The sequence below is a fragment of the Amblyomma americanum genome, chromosome 9 (assembly GCF_052857255.1).
Source record: "Amblyomma americanum isolate KBUSLIRL-KWMA chromosome 9, ASM5285725v1, whole genome shotgun sequence".
Lineage (NCBI taxonomy): Eukaryota > Metazoa > Arthropoda > Arachnida > Ixodida > Ixodidae > Amblyomma > Amblyomma americanum.
In genome coordinates this window covers 108091640-108109721 of record NC_135505.1, presented here as the reverse complement: position 1 = coordinate 108109721, position 18082 = coordinate 108091640, and the positions used below count along the sequence as shown (strand labels likewise).

Below are 18082 nucleotides of genomic sequence, written 5' to 3'. Positions count from 1 at the left end.
GCTCATACCATAGCTGCAGAAATAACTGCATTTTACCTAACTACTCGTCTGCATTTTTTCACGAAGAGCATTAATCGAGCCAGCGACAGCAAGCGGCAGGCGTCAAAGCACCTTAAATTGAGTAGGTGCTGAACAAGGCAATGGCAGGGAAGTTGTGGATTTTTGCAAACAAGATTTTTTTCTGATCATTTCTGCACTGAAGTCAGTTGTAAATAAAAGCTTCATATGGTGTTCATGTGTACATAGCTGTGACATCAATTTTATAATTATTACTACATCAAAAACAACACCAAAACTCACATCATAGCGGTAAATCGATCATATTTACAAGACCATTGACTTCTCTGAGCCATATATGAGCTCAAAATGCCGCATAAAATTTAGCTTAAACGGTTTACTTCTGAAAGTGTGTGGACAATAAATGGCTGTGAGTACACACACTAAATGGCATTGCTTTCGGGTCTTGATCTTCAAACCACAGCAATGGTCGCGCAAATAATTTGCTCTGTATGTCATGCTGACCGCTTGTCATTCTGCGATGGTGTTTTGCGCCAAAAAATCACTCTGCAAGTCGGAGTTTAGCAGACGACGCGACAGTAGGAATGTTGTATCCTTGCTTAGGTACGTGGTTTTCGGACGCGTTTCAATAATTAACAAGCCTAGTCACTGTAACTGACACGCGGAGAACAGCAAGAAGTAATAAATGAGCGATTCTTATAAGTAAATGAGATGAAAAACGCAAGATGACAGACGACCTTTTCAAAACTACACGAATTTCTGTGCCTATGAAAAGTTGCGGTGGCGCCATCTCATGGCGTCTGTTAGAAAACGGCTCGCCTGCGCCTCGCCGCTCGCGCCACTAGAGAGTATTCTAGTACACTACAGTTTTGTGTGTGTTCAGTTCCTCAATCTGTTGTTTACATAATCGTTTTTGTCTCTTGTCGGTCTGTGTAAAGAAGCTTTGCGCAAGGCAATCTATATGCCTAAGGAGCGAGGGGAAATACGTTCGACCCGGTGAACGTCACTTTTGCAGCGTGCGCTAGTGAAGGCGCGGTCCGTCTTTATGCGCACGTTTCCAAAATTTCGCCGCACTCGAAAGGTTAGGACCCGAAGCCTTGGGTTCGAACCTGACCGCGGCGGAGGTGTTTTGATTGAGGCGAAGCACAAAAGTAGCCCGTGTGCTGTGCGTTGTCACTGCACGTTAAAGATCCCGCAGGTAGTCCGGAGTCTATGGGTTTACACGCCGCGATGGCTAAGTGGTTAGTGTGCTGGGTGCCCCCCCCCCCCCCCCCCCAGCCATTAGAAAAAAAAATGCGGTGACAACTTATGAGGCGACTCAATTGCCTAAACAGCAAACAGCCAGTGACGAGCACACAATTTTGACCTGCTGGAAAAACAATGCGGATGTAAAACAAAGGGGAATGCACGTTTGTATTGAAACGGTGAGACCACTTATAAAAACAAAAGGATATAACCTGTGACAAATCCAAAAGCAATGTCAGCAGAGACACGCCTTCTCTTATGGACATGTCAGAGGTGCATGGACTACAATGCACCATGCAATAGGAGGGATTTTCACACTATTGCTTACACTGCCAGTGACATGACCCTGTCTGCCTCGGTCTTCAGAAACCTCATGTGAGTCTACAATTGGGCTTTCCTCAAAATCTTAGTTTCCCCAGAGATGGTGCAGCTCATGCTACAAGATTGTGAAGATGACCGAACGAGTGCCATGGGCATGGCCGTTATGCATGGGTCACGTTACGAATAAAAAAAATGCAGCCTTTCACGTATTGGCTGTTAAAAAGGGATGGTTGGCCATCCAGTTTTCATCACATGCGATATGCAGGAAAGTCCACAAAAAGAATTCGACAGCAAGTCCATGCCTCGCTTAGTCCAAAGCTGACCAGCCCACACTATAAATGATGCAAAAAGGATGCCTTTGAACTGTTTTCATGACACTTAAAAGGTAAATCTTCAGAGGTCCCTCCACATGCCTTGCTTTGAGACCTACTGCTGAACAATATCAAATCAAAAACATTTTATTTTCAGGGCTTGTCCTGCAGAGACAGAGACTAAAGGCTGATACAGCCTGACGAGGTCTCTGCCCCCGTTTCGTTCGTACAGAGTAGCGAAAAGGTGCATGACATAAAATTTTGGTTTTCCATTCGACATCCAATAAAAATAACTTCGAATATACCAGGAAAAAAAACAAGCAATACTACTCATATACACAGTTGACAAAAGTCATGTGCCCAGAAAAACTTGAAGAATTATAATGTGTTACAGGCATTCAGTGAGCACTGATGCAGCAGTACACACTGCGCATAAAAATCAAAAACAGTAAATGGGAAAGGAAGTGCTCATATTATAATAAAAAGTACAGAACGCATGCGGTTGTCACAAGAAAAGTTCTATACATTCTTTTTAATTTAGCAGAGCTATCTGCCCAATTTATTATGCCTTCATGGTTATTTAGAATATTGATTGTTTGGTAGGTCAATGACTGTTTACTGCAGTTTGTTCTAACCTTCAGAAGCCTTGTTGTGTGACGTCTGAAACCGTACGCGTGATCAACTGTTACGCCGAGAACTTTGTATGTGTTGAATTATTTTATACAAGTATATTTGGTTGGCCATGATCATGTCGTGCTTTGCAAATAGGTCCCTAGAGTGTAAATCACGGATGCCTCCTATATGATTTTCAAAAATACGTAGCATTCGTTTTTGTAATACCATCAACTTATTACAGTTATGTTGAGTAGTGGTGCCCCAAAATAGCAAACAGTAGGAAATCTTTGAATAAATTAGTGTAATGAGATTTTTTTAACTAGAAAGGTGTTATTGTCGAGATTTTTTTAATGCATCCGATCGATTGGGCTGTATCGGTGGCCAAGTGCTCTACATGGCATGTCCATGTCAGTTTCCTGGAACCAAACTTCTAGAAATTTCTGCTCGTATGTTTGCTGAATGTTCGTTGTTTGGTACGTAATTTGCATCACGTTGGTCACATTTATTTGGAGGAGAAAGTATTTAGTTTTAGTGGCATTTAATTGTGCAGTTTTTATTTAGCCATTCTGAAAGTGTGTAGACAGTGATTTGTCATTTCTTAAATTTCACATTACATTCGTGCAGAAAAAGATATGTTGGTGTCATCCGCAAACATAATATATCGGGAATGTTGGCAATTGCAATAATGTCGTTGATGTATAGCAAAAATAGCGCAGTTCCTAATATTGGTCCTTGCGGTACTCCAATTGTTACGCTCAACCAACTAGAGGAGTGATTATTCACATTCTACAAGAATGTTATTGTTATTTACTAAATATTTATTTTTATATTGATTGACTCATTGACTGACTGTACTAGTTCAGATATTGTGGTTTTTCACACTCCTAATATAAAGAAACGACTATCCATTCTTTGTCTGTCGGTATTGTCATGATCAAGCAAGAGAAAGCCTTCCAGTCCCTGTTAGCAGTTGCGTGATTCATGGCAACAATACAACTTTTAACTGCAGAGTAGCGCATTACACAGAGCAATGCCAGCTCACTCAAATGCAGGTAAACAGCAAAGTGTGATGCACGTGAGTTCAGCATACAAGAATGCACATCCACACCAACCAAAACTGTGCCAGTACTCATGCGTCCTCTGGCTGCTGATTTAGCACCAAAGGTCCATAATGTCCCAGAAAGTGGTGCCACCAAATGCTAATAACACTAGACTGCAAACTGTAAACTGTTACACTGCGGTGTATTTCAGCCCGCAACTACAATGGTGGTCCAAGGTTGACTGGAGAGGGATCCAGTCATTCTGTGATGTAAGTGGATCGAACTTTTATATTCTGGTAAGTGTGTGAACGGAGAAGTATGTTGGTAAGTGTGTGAGCACTCATTTAACATCATCAGTGATGATGAAACAGTTAAAGGTTGTGGGGTGTATGCTGGAAACCTTCCATCTTGCATTGCACAGAGACCAAAGCAACTTTTCTTTTGCCTATTCAATATTAAAACCGCGAGTAAGAACCGTGCCCTTCACGCCACTGCTTACCAGCCCCTTAATTTATCATTAAATCATGTGTCAGCAGAAATTAAAAACGTGTAAACTGCCTTTCATGCAGACACAGAGAAGGTGCCGTATGTACAGAGTTGGTTTTGTAACTGTTACATGCTTTGGAATCGTTCTTCGAGTTCAAATGGTGTAAGGCAGTCTACATTGTAGGACACCAATTTCGCTTACTCAAACTTAACTAAATATATACATCATTTACTTGAACCTGAATGAACAGCCATTGGCATCCCTGTCAGGCAGTCTGCCTCGGAAGTATGGAAAAGATGGTAGCATGAATATGAGCTTTATAGTGTCTGAAATCGATCAGACAGACACCTGTGTGAATGCCCCATAGTGCTGCCCACAATTAGCTGCAAAGGTGCAGGCAGCCCATGCAGGCCAACTGTGTGTGAGCTTCAAAGAAAAACAGTGCAAAATATTGGGAGGACTGCGCAATGTCTAACAAATAGAAAAACAGGTGTTATCTTTTTTTTTAATTTACCAAGAAGGTTATGATAGTTTGTTAATAGAATGTATGTACGGAAGTGCATGTTTATGTAAAATGGCAGTTGTTGGGAGAACAAAAAATTCAATAATTTTTATGAAAGCCACCAACGAAACTGCCGCACGTTGGTCAAATGATTGAGGAGAATCCCCCAAGGTGAAGTAGATAGCAATACGAAAGCAATCAGTCACTGGCATCGACACAAGCGCTGCTTTACAGCTACAAAGAAAAGCTGTACACTTTTTACGGATACCTTGTAGTTATGAAAAAATTTGTTGTTAGAGCGACTGCTCCAGAGAAGTGGCAGTCCCAGGTTCGAACCCTGAACCAGGGCGAATTTTTCTATAACTCCAAGGTTTCTGCAGAGGCTGTATAGCTTTCCTTTGTAGCCAAAGGTTCCGCATGGGTGGATGCCAAGGAGTAATTACTCTTTTACTACAAGTTGCTGTGCGTCTGTTAAAGCAATGCTATCAAACAGAATGGGCTTGTTGCGAGGAACAGCACTGAGAGCTGAAGAGAGCAATAAAAATTCTGTCCTGGATGGAAGGCACAATGATGTCTGTGGATGTTCAAAGTATAATAGTAAAAAAAAGAACAGCTCCTTCTTGAAGAAGCAGGTTAACCAAAGAACTGCACCACTTTTGCATTTCAATGCACAATATGCCAAGTGAGTTTTACAAACAGCCAGAATGCATTCAACATCTTGTAATGGCAAATTAAGTAAATGGTCATGTGCACCAGGCAATTTCACACAACTGATCTAAATTAGGAGCCTTACAATACACTACAAGATTACAATATTTTTTGTCTGCAGTACAGAGTATTTTTCATTTCAATAGCCATAGGCCATGGCAGCTTATCATGAACACCTTACATGAATAGATTAGCCTTTTTCAAGGAGCACCAACACATCAAATATAGCTGAATCAAAGTGAAATGATCACAAACAGCTGATATCCTGACAACCAAAACAGACTGAAAATGGTGAGGACCTAATAGTCTACAAATATTACACCGTGTGTATCAAGGAGCCATAATGGTCTAAGAAACAGCGATGCAGATGCTGGTAGCCTTTTTGTTAGTTTTATTTCCAGACAACACAACTCTTGAAACCTGGCAACTAAAACAAGACATGTCATTTTGATGCTGAACACCTATTTGTCCACACTTTTTCCTGCCACTAACACTGCTTGAATAAACACAAAAATTTTTACAAGAGGAGGTTTTTCTGTGTGTCAGTTGTAGGGGCAGTGATATTAACGAGCGAATTCAAAATAAACTTGTGCACATAATGGCAGCCAGCAAAACATATTGATAAGGGGCATCATGAACCACTGCTATTCTTTGTGCATTGCATCCTTGTGTTGTTTCAAAGTTTCTCTCCTACTGAATGTCTTTTGGCACAAGTCACATTGGTAGGGCTTTTCACCCTTATGGCATCTCACATGCCTTGCAAGGGCTGAACGTTCTATAAAGGCCATGGGGCACAGCTGGCACTGAAATGGCTTTTCACCCGTGTGGGTCCGGATGTGTGCCACCAGGTGACTGTTCCATAAAAAGCTGCGACCACAATGGTCACATTCATAACGACGTTCACCAGTGTGAGTGCGCAGATGTGCTCCCAGGGTACCTTTTCGTGCAAAGCTGCTACCACACTGCTCACAATGATAAGGACGCTCCCCAGTGTGAGTGCGCAGGTGCATCACCAGTTCATTCTTGAATGTATAGCTATTACTGCAGTGGTCACAACGGTAACAGCGTTCACAAGCACGAGTGCGGAGGTGGCGTTCCAGGAGGCCTTTTAGAATGAAGTTCTTTCCACACTGTTCACAATGGTATGGGCCGCCGCTGGTATGGATTTGGAGATGCTTCGCTAGCCAGCTTCTGTGTGTGAATCCCTTGCTGCAGTGGGTGCATTTGTGCAGCTTCTTTGCTGTGGGTTTACCATGGTGGTTACCTATGCCAGGATCCGTAGATTCCAAGGAGTGGCTGAGAGGGTGCATTTGATGGGAAGAATCTTGGCCAGGAAATGCATCATATCCGGTCTGCATTACCACAGAACCTGCGTTTTAAAGGTAGAATATTTTCAATAAATTACAAGAACCAGCAGTCCACACTTGACTTGGAGCTAGGGATACGAGATGAATGCAGAAGACAGACTCAACCGGTCTGGATATTTTTCAAGCGTTTCTTTCAGTAAACTGGCCTTAAGGAGAATTCAGGCCTGTAGCAAGATGTCCCTACAGTGAATTCTGCAAGCAGTTCAAGAAAATAGTTAGGCTACTATATATATCATCTCTGCCAACTAAATAAGTCAGCCATGGTAATCCCTGCAAAATCATTGCCTCACGCCCATTGCAGTTAAGGTCCACCCAAGTGAGCTTAGTAACTAAACGAGTGGAAGTTAGCTAAGCTTAGCACATTGATATTTTTATCCTTTATTTGCTCTTCAGATAGTGTCTTAGAGGAGGAGAAGGCTAAAGGCTAAAATTTTAACGAGTCCACGGCCTCTGTGCAAGTTTTCGCATCAGTGAATAGAATTCACAAGGGTCGGTCAGTAGCTCGCACCACACAAAATACCTTCCAGAATATTGAAGTCAAATATCACCGGCATTCACCATAGTTCAGTGAAATAAATCTTCCATATCCTTCATAGCGAGCTTTGAAAGTCAACCTTCAAGAGGAACTTATGGAGAAAAACTGCAGAAGTTAACCTGGCAAGTTATTGGACTTAAGGTACATAATTTGTGCAGTCCCTGATGAGAAACTTCATGTGAAAGACAGATTATATCTACTAAGACACAACACTACATATGCCACAGCTCATTTCGTGTTACGTGCATGAGACTATGAATATGGAATACAATCACGTACAATGGCTGTGCCGGGTTGTACAAACTGAGTAGGATGAGCTTAAAGAAAAGATAGTTCCAAAGCAAACATTCCTGACTTCTAATTCCATGTGCAGAGGAGAACTCGACTTAAGCTCACCAGAACTGATGATTGCCTAAATATTCAGGCATATTGGATTCAAGTCAACAGCCACTTTACTGACCTGTTCGCTTGCAATATCACTGACTTCATGGGAAGGACAGTACAAGTCTCCCTTATTAGGCTATGAACTCATGAGTGCCAGTTATGCAATTAATGACACAACACACTGGCACAGCACCATCATGAATCGAAATCCATACATAATGAATTACAGATGTTCAGAACAGTAGTCAGTATTTTGTGAAAACTAAAACAAGTTTGTACATCAAAGTACACGCCATACAGCCAAATATCTCCTCTTATTAAACACGCCACAAAACAGCATGGAAGGTGTCAGAGTGAGCATAAATGCACACAGCAACAAATACTGTTTTGACAGAGTCAGTAATGTTATGCGCATGAAGAAAGAAGGTCAGTTTTTTGTGATCAACCCAAAGCAATCTCAGTGTTCTCTTCAGCAATGCCAAAAAATAAGATCTTTTAAACTAGCAAACAGTTACAAATAAAATAACAGGTAGAATTCACCACACGATACTGACAGCACGTTTTGCGTAGCTGCAGTCTTCACAAAACCCACAAAGACAAAGCAGGAGTGAAAAGTGGTGGAGTCATAAAATGACAAGCGAAAATTTGCAGTCATGGCTTTACAGCACAATCAAGACAATAATTGATGTTATGTCAAACACAGATGCACCAAGCAGGTGAATTATTTCAATGCATGCAATTTTCACCTTTGACATTTCTGCTTTGAGCGAAAGACACAAAAAGAAACAATATGGCATAAACATATTATGGCATAAATGAAAAAATCAAATCGCATACCTAACAGAACGACCAAACACTGTCCAGCATAACTTCATTTTGTTTAATTAACATGTGCTGCTAGCCACTGTATCAGTGTGTTGCAGGATTGGGCGAGTAGAACACTTAGACAAACACAAATAAGAAGGCGGAATATACATTTAAGAAACCTCACAAACACTTAGTCAGCACTGAAGAACATAAATAGTCAATCTTGGTACCAGCAACTCATAAAATTCACAACCTGAAACAACATGGATAAGCAAGGATAACAGAAGCCACGAGAGATAAATTCACAATAGTAATACAAAAATACATGATATGGATAGCAATAGACCCAACAATAAAAAGTGAAAAGAGTACTTAATATGTTTCAGCCGAGACTGCACAAGTGTGAAGTGAAGACTTTGAGAGATGAGCTATTAAAGATATGGTCAGGCAACGAATTCCAGTCTCGAATTGCTTGTGGAAAAAAAAGACAACGTAAATGTATTACTATGTGTCTGAAATGCCACTAAATGTTTTGAATGTTGCTTCCCATCATTTCGAGTGGCTGAAAGTCATAAATAATGTTTCGAGTCTATGCTTAGGGCTGCAGATAAAAGAAGATAAATAAATCTCAGGTGGGTATTCTTTGCTCGAATACTAATGGTGGGAAGACAAGCCTGTAATAGAAGTTGAGATGGGAAATCGAGGTGGCGATATTTGTTAAAAACAAATCTGATAGACTTCCACTGCACATCTTCCAGTTTAGATATCAAATCCTTTGTGTGAGAAAACCAGCATAGTATGCAATATTCCATAACTGATCATACCAGGGATGTGTATGCAATATGCAAGCAATTTAGATTCAGGTGAGGTGAATCTGATGGGATGTTTTAGCGAACAAAGAGTGGAAAATGACTCGTTTGGCAAGTGTGATACGTTTGTCGCACCTTAAATCTGAGGAGATTATTATTCTAAAGTATTTGTATTCAGTAACAGCCTTTAATACCATGCCTCTATATCTAAAAGGGAAATTCAGTGGCCATTTCTTCCTCGATATTGCCATTGCAAATTATTTTTCTGAATTTAATGTCATCTACCAATCTATGCAAGAATCCTAATCTTTCAAGCGCATTACTTAACTGAAGTTGATCTTCTGGGCTGTTAATCTGTTTACAAATTATACCATCAGCAAACATGTGGCCTGTGACATCTGTGTCATTAGTTATATCGTTTATCTAGATTAGAAACAGTATGGGTGTCAGAACTGCGCCCTGTAGCACTCCTGATGTTACTTCTATATTTTCTGAAGCGCAAGCGTCAAAATGAACAAACTGTCGGCGGTCTGAAAGATAAGCTGCTATCCAGTTTGTGATTAGCTTAGTACCAAGAATGTGTTGAACCTTGAAGACCAATTTGGGATAGGACATGGACGAAGGCTTTGGAGAGGTCAATAAACAACATGTCAGTCTGTGCTTATCGATTATAGATGATAAGTTATCGATTGTTTCCACCAACCGTGTTGTAGACAATCATTTTCTAAAGTAATGATAATTTTTGTTAAGTAGTCTATTCTCTTAAATATAATTGCTCCAGAATTTTACATGCTGTGGACGTAAGGGAAATTGGGCAATGATATGTAGGGTTGTGTCTCCAGATTTATGACAGGGAATTATTTTAGGAACTTCCCATTCTCCAGGTACATCAGAAGTACCCCGTGACAACTTGTAAATTATAAGCAGGTATTTGGACACCCATTCCACATATCGTTTGAAAAACTGATTGGGGACATTATCGGGGCCATTAGAGTTCTTCACATCAATGTCAAGTAATAGGGATAGTATGCCAGATTCCGTTAAGGATAACTTGCCTAATTGGTCAGTGGTACTCTGCTGGAATTTTAATTCAAGTTTTCTACCATTTTCAGATATGAACACTGATTTAAAGTGACCAGAAAACTTTCTTGCTTTCTCAGCGGACTCTTTTTTTTTTATAAGTTCCTTAGCTTGTGCTTACTTGAACTGAGGTAACGCCACAACTTGTTCGGAACTGTTCGTATGAAATTCTTTAAAGTAATGTTCACATACTTATACATTGCAGTTTTAGCAGCTTTTTTGAAGTGTCTAATATATGATGTGACACATGTTGTTTCACAATGGCCATCACTTCACTTCCAGTGATCTTGCTTTGATCTCTGAATAACAGAGTAGGGTTCAATCACGTCATTTAGCACCTAAAACAAAGGTGTGATATTCTGATATCTGTATTTTTCATTAAGCATAAACTTTTGAAACCAATGAGCTTCCTTTACTAAACGGTGAGCTCAAGCTGCTTTTTTTATTCTCCAAGTCAGAAAGTGACTTCACAAAGTGACATGTGACATCCTCTGACACTGACACAATCATTCTTCAAACACTATGCAACATCTCCCGAATGTTATGACTGCCCTGAAACACACGACAGATTGACCCATTCTCCTCTGGAATGCCCTCCCCGGCCATTCAGACCACTCGCCTCCCCTTCCCCCTTATTCTCGTGGAGTGCTTGGCTTGCCATGGATCACTGCAAGACCAGCTGGTTCTCGTGCGTCAGGCATACTCCCTTCTCGGCACTTGATACTGAGTGACCAAATAATGTGATTCTAATACTACTGCTACTACTAAGTGCACTTCATAAGAGTACACAGGTGGGAGGGTCTGCTTGATCGCTGCACGTCAGGTGTTCTGTATATATCTCAACTGACATGGGAATCTCACTGGGAGCTCAATGAAAACTGTTCAACCAATGTGCACCAGTGGTTTGTGCTCCATGACTTTCGAGCCAAGAAGAAAAAAGAACCTGGTGCCCCCCAGCACCACAAACAGCTAAAGAGACCCCTATGCAGCCATCTATTATTCCCGTTTTTCCCTCTCTTTTCCAAAACCCATTGTCATTCCTGTGGAAAGAACTATATGGCTTACGAAACAAGTTCAATAAACAAGATTTCTGCTTTCAGGGTGATGCCCATTTCCCTTCATATTTAGATCCCTGTGATTCAGACAATTACATGAAAACCATTTCGATTCCGCTCTGACCATAGACACAGTGCACTGAGATCACTGCACATGCAATCTTATAGGCTATGAGCATGAAGCAACTGAGTCATGGAAGCTTGGCAGGCGTGGTATTGAAGGTTTCTTCCTCTGCAACCATGGTATGCATTGCCTTTTCAATAATGGCCTGCAAAATAATGAAGAACAAAGGAGTGACTACAAAAAAATACCACAAGCAGTGTATCCTTGTGTTTTTGTATAAATGACAATGCGCAAAGCAGAAATGAGAATTCACAAAAACCACATCTGACTGCACATTCTGTCATTTTCTTACTTCTGCAGGCACCAAATGTGAAAGGATCTGAACAAGAAAAAAGAAGTGCACCTGGCATTGTGCAGCAAAATATGAGAACAAACTTTGAAACTGACGTTTGCTAACATGCTAAAATGCAACATCAACAGTGGTGTTTTTAGCACAGCTGGTGGGGATAGTTCCCTTAACACAGCTAGATGGATTCTCTAGCACCTAACTTTGAACATGCCAATAAACGAAGGCAAGAGTTAAGTTGCAGAGCTGTTGCTCAGGGACCGATCGCGCGTGCACCCCGAAGCCGGTAGCTTGGCCCCCTTAGTTTTGTGTGTGTGTTGGCTGTTTTTCAGAGCTCCTCGAGAAGCGGCCATCCAGGCGCCACCGAAATGAGTTTGTTTTGAGACAAACGCGGCACATGGCGGCTAACCGGCAGTGAGGAGGCCCGTCCTTGGAAAGTCGTGCTCGGGCCGCAAGACGCAGCCGATGGGCGGACCCCTGGGGTTTCGAGAGGGGGTTGCGTGTGAATTTATGGCTTTTAACGGCGCACCGCGGTACGGGCCAGGTGCCTCGGAGCGGGCAGCAGAAGGGGGAGCGCGACCAGGGCAGCGCGCGGTTCGGAATGGGCGTTCGGTTTCTCTGAGCTTCCGCTGGCGGTTTTAGTGATTTTGTGTCTGTGTGCTGTAACCAAGCGGAAAAGTGCAACATCTTCGTGGAATTCGCGCGGTGCCCGTGAGACAACGTGAGCACCGGCATGCTATTGGCTCCTTCAGTTTGAACGAAATTCCCGATTGGCTCTGAGAAGCGCATTTCCTATTAGCTACAAAAAGGGTCCCCAGAATGCTGGGCGAAGGAATTTAGGGGTGAGTTTTTGGCGCAAACGGGGAGATTGGGGAGATCGGAGGGCAGGTCGCCTGTGAGCGCCCGTGCAATAAAGAGACAGTGTCCCGAAGAAGTTGTCCAGTCTGTTCCGCAACGTGTCGCCGGATCACTGAACCATCAGAAGACTTCAAGATCAACACCATCGATCTGTCGATCACCAACATCGATCGATCAGACAACCACCATCCATCACCAAATTTGCAAAATTTACTGCAAGTTTCTGTATATGCTGGCAGCACTAGGTTCCTTTCAAAGGTTCTTTTCAGGCATGTATTTTTCCTCGTAATACTGGTCCTCATGCCTGCAAACTGACACACAGTGCAGTAGGCACAACAACATCGTCTATATGCTTTGTGTATCAAGCATGTACAATGCAGCAGCCACTTGCATGCTTGAGAGAGAGAGAGAGAATGAAAAGGAAAGGTAGGGAGGTTAACCAGATGTGAGTCTCCGGTTTGCTACCCTACACTGGGGATGGGGGATATCACATTCTGTTTACGGCTGAATGCATATGCAATACCCGATACTGCTAATGGGTATGTGAATTTACAGCCTTTCAATAGTAAGACACCCAGAAAGTAAGGGTTAGAAGCAATTTCAAAGGTTCATCCTTGGTTGCTTGTATTCACAGGCCTAAATTTTTCTGGAAAGTCAGGCAGAGCAAGACAGAATGAGTAAGCAAAAAACCCAACTGCCACTAGTGGAAGTGCCTGAGTCCTGTAGATTTAACAATCATAAACAATCATAACTCACTTCTTCATTGGGGATGTGACTAGGATCCCAAGAAAATGCATACGTGAGAATAAATAAACGCAGCCTTTTTTAGCAGCACTCAAGAAGATAACTGGGACGAAATTATCCCAGGACACACAACTGATTGAGTACTTAGGGGAATGTAAGAACTACTTGCTTTTCTTAGCTTGTACTTTTGCAACCCATTTATTTCAGGATCAGCAGACGATAAAAAAAAACTCGACCAATGCAGCTCAACACAGCCAAACGTAAAAGCAATGAAGAGGACTCATATCCAACCAAAGGCAGTATCCATAAATACCAAAGTGGTATGCAGCAGTAGACAGGCAGTGCCATAAATAAACATCTTGTTTTCTTGCCACAAACTACCCAAGAGGATTCTGGTGTGCCTAATTTAGCACAGAGTCATTAGAAATTCAGAGCACCAGACACACAGTTTCAAAGGATATGAGCCTGAAGATATTATCAGCGTAATTTTGCAGCAGTTGTCCATGCAGGTTACTCCTCTATCATCTAGCAGACAGTCTCCGGCTGATATGTTGGATTTTCCTGCAGCATAACACACAGAAAAGCACATTGTGCACAAGAAAAAGTGTTATTTAAAAAAAGCAGGGTTTAATATAGCAGGCACTTGTGCGTGGGGAAGGCAGAGAATATTTTTAGTGCAATCCAGAGGCACCATGGCCCCTTAATGTCTCAACAGCAGCCACCAAAATGAAAAAATACATTTAATCTTGCGATAAACCCACTTCAGCAGAGAGACGACTCCCATACATAGCAGACTGATGGTGTGATGCATCCAGGGAACGGTGATGTGATTTTATATAGAGACGCCTGGCTGAGGTAAAACTCAGGTACACCACCACAAGCAAGTGCCACGAACCAGCAGAGTACACCCTAAATTGCAGATCAAGCATGTTGCAGCTGTTGCCTAATTTATCAGCACAACACGCATTAGGCATGTCAAAGCAAAGCCATCCTTGTGTCACCTCCGAGACAAATTCAGAGTGACAATCGGAAATATGCAGCTCGTACCCCAGCAGCAAAATGCCGCTACCTGCACTTGTTACGTACAGAAGTGCTCCCATGAGTAAGCCTACAAGCTGGAAGAAAAGTTTCACTGTGTTGCTACTGGAAAAAAACTGGAGGGGACACTTCAGCCCAGCCTTAAGGGTAGGACTCAACAGGGTTACCGAGTTAATAGGCATATATGCGGAATTGGTTATTCTCTACTTTACGTTCCGATGTACCAGGGAGTCGTCCTACCACTCATGGCGCAGCGGAGCTGCCTACGATGGGACTAGTGCGACTCAGGTTGCTCTTTCTGTGCCATATCTTGCCGACAACCATTCATTAGTTCAAATGCCACTTGCTTGGTGGAGAGTTTGCTCACAAACCAGTGGCCAGGTTGTGATGATGCGACAAGGTAACGTGACGAGCTAGGTGGCATACATCACTTGCTTTTTTTTGTGAATTTTTGCTCACAGGGAACGGTTTCGACACCGGCGTTTATTCGAGACCCTTAATTTGGTTCTCTGCAGCCACACACACACACACACACATGCACACACACAAACGCAAGAGGTTTTTTACCATGCCACACCTAACTGGCAGCTTACAATGAGACCCTGTGCTTTTGCACAAAAATTTTAACTTCAATCCCACATGACTACGTCTCTCACTATGGCCTAATGGTTGCCGTCGTGATACAAGGAAATCTAGTACGCAGGTCAGGAACAGATGTCCTGCATTGTCCGCTTGAAGGTATGATTAAACACACAAATGGGGCAATACTGATGCATTACAACCAGTCAAAACAAATTCAATAGCGTATTTTCAATTGAGGAAGTGAGACACACATGCACTGCCAAACATAAGATTCGCTGAACCAGAAAAAGAGCACCTCAGCAGTTATTTCAAGGTAAAGAACAACTGCACTGCAAAAACAACTCCTGCCTAACTTTAATAAATAGTATCTTCATGTAAAACTTCCAAGCACAAATATTATGGCGAATGACAGAAAAGAAAGCAGATATAAAATAATACAGACATAAACTGCTTCGAAACACCGAATATTTTGTCAACCTGAGGAGGTAGAGCCTAACTTGCAAGGACATAATGTAGATTGAAGCACGAAAAAGAACAAGCATAGCGGGTATAATCCCAACCAATAGGGATATAAAAGATGTGGCTCTTGGGATTTTTCCACCCGAAGGTGGAAAGAAATCAATGTGGGAATGGCTACTACAGCAACCCATAGCTGGAGGAGTGGGCCCGGGGAAACTCCCCTGATCTCCACTATGAAGTGGCAGGGCGGGGTGACATATGGCAATAGAATATGGGAAATATGGTTGGTGTTAACCGGTTTTTTCTCTCATTGCAGTCTTTTGTTTTCCCGCGTCTCCGTTATTTGCGCATTTCTTAACCGCCCAGCTTAAGTTATTCCTCCTTCCTTCCTTTTGTCATTCTGTTTATTCCTTTTCTCGTGTTCTCAAGCGCACTTCCCCCCCCCCCCCTCCTTCACTTTTTTTATTTCAAACGAGAATCGAACGAGAAGGCGACCCGCAGGTCACCTTTGTAAGTGTGAACATCGGTGTTGTCGCCTGCGACTGAGGCCCATTCACTTCGCAGAGGTCGCGCGACCAGCAGTCGCCTGCGACTACACCGTAGTTCGACAACACCGATGTTCACACTTGCAAAGGCGAATTTCGGGTCGCCTTTTCGTTCGATTCTCGTTTGAAATGAGAACTCTTGGGAATGACGCCGTTCGCGCGCTTTCGAGAGTTTCGTCTGCTTCGGCCGCGTCTCCTGAGCTCGCGCTTGGCCCTCGAAAGTGCTCTGGTCCCTCGATATTAGCAATGTACTGCGACGACCTGAGCGAAGAGGAAGATATAGCGGCAATGTGCACCGCGGCCGTACAAGCGGCCGGCCAGCCAGCCTGGATGCCGGCCGCCAGCGTCAGAAAAATGCGCTAGTATGTTGTTTGTTCGCGTTCATACCATGCTCTGGTAAGTCAAAATTCAAAAATGAATCAGTTTTGAGGGTCGTTGGCCAATACCGAGTTGCTGGATACAAGCAAATTTCTTCTCATTGCCGCTTTGCTGCTGTTGCCAAAAGCGGCTCGATCGCCTGGCGTCTGCTTTCTCCGCTGCAGAAGGCGTCGCAGAAATCGAGCATATTTTTATATTATCATGAGACTGCGTTCACAATAAGGCCGTGGCGAAAGTAGCATCTCGGTTACAGCGCTGGTCAGTTCCGAAACGCCCTCAGCAGCGGCATCGATGTGAAACCGGCTAGGCTTCGCGACGACTACGGCAGCCAAGGAGTAGTAAGCGCAGTTCGTCGCTCGGCGCACCCGCGAGCGGCGTCGTTACGGAAAGCTCGGCTCGCTCGCTGATTGGTTCAGCGGTTTGCTACTCGCAATCGCGGGGCTGCAAAATCGAGCAGCGAGCGACTGGCCCGCGACTGTCGCTTTTCGACCAACGCGACCGTTTCGGACTGTCGCTTTTCGACCAAAACAGTCGCCCGACCTCTGCGACTCTCAGGGCTTATCGGTGTCTTAACTCACACTCACGTCCACTCACACTTACAGACTTGGGAGCGAGGCGATATGGGTGCACTCATGAGTGAGTGTGCCGTCCTATGCACCAACCTGCCTCCCGGCCGCACTGTTGCCGACGTTCTCAGCAGCTGAAATCACCTTTCGCGTGAAAACAGCCCAGTACAGTTTCGTGGCTCTGACATCTTGCTCCATCACTGCGGAAAAATGAAGAACGCGCACTTAGCGAAGCGTGGTTTACACGTGAGCACACTCGCTGTCTCAACAACAATGAACCGACGCTGGAACCCGTCAGTGCCATAAAAAAATAAAAGGAAGCAAGCAAATAGGGTGCCCCCATGTGAAAAGCGTTTGCGGGTAGGTAAGCTGGAAACGCTGATTGGTCCCAAAAACGTGACGTCATTATCACGTGATTTTATTGACGTCATGTTTGGTTGCTTTCTCTAGAAAGATCCCTGCGGCGTCGCTCGCTCACCCATTGTAGCCGGCGTGCCCTATGTTGCGAACGGTTGTTAAGAGATGGCGCTAGCTACTTATCTGCGCCAGTGCGGGAGGCTGGTCAGCGTGGTGAGGTGCTACGGCGGTAGCAGCCAGTAGTGGGCATCGGCGGTGCTGCTATAGCTGCTCGACAAGCACGGCGCGACCTGTCTATTCAGGTGTATTTGAGCGAAGTCGTTGTGTTCTGGCCACTTGCAATGAAATTTTAGTTTTTTGCACGTATCGCTTTTGTTTTCGTTTGCTTAAACAGTAGAAAGCGCGCGGAAGGTGCTGTCTGGCGCAGAGACGTCGTCTGCTACGGCGCGGGCGCGCCACGACCGCGCGATGATGTGCGCATGCGCACATATGTTGCAAGTGGCCGCCAGAAGGATCGCTAGCTACTATCTCAAGTGGAAAGGAGAAAAAAGATAAAGGTAAGGGCAGCAGGTTTTTGGCGCACACGGCAGGCATCTTCCTATGGAGGCGATGGACGAGCACGTTTTCCTTACATTTTTTTTAATCCGCCTTTTTCATTTTCCTGTGCTGCCACCTGGCGTACAACGCTGGAAGCTCACTGGTAGGGTACTGCGCGCCCAACCCGGCCGGACTGAGTGCCGCTGCGGAGCACGTTTTGTTGGAATATGTCAACGATGGCGTGTCCTGGGCAGCACCTGGTACCTGAAGGATTTCTAGGGTTGTCTGATGGCTGGGTGCGAAGTCCGAGGCAGGCTGCAGTGC

The 18082-nt window shown here is 43.7% G+C and overlaps 1 long non-coding RNA gene across 1 annotated transcript; it reads right to left on the bottom strand.

The window, feature by feature from the left end:
- Positions 1-5626: 5626 nt before the first annotated feature.
- Positions 5627-17180, bottom strand: LOC144104017 (uncharacterized). The gene is made up of 2 exons (XR_013308410.1): positions 16961-17180; positions 5627-11553 (listed from the first exon to the last, which is right to left on the bottom strand). It is a non-coding gene; the product is annotated as an uncharacterized LOC144104017 (long non-coding RNA).
- Between the last annotated feature and the right edge of the window lie 902 nt (positions 17181-18082).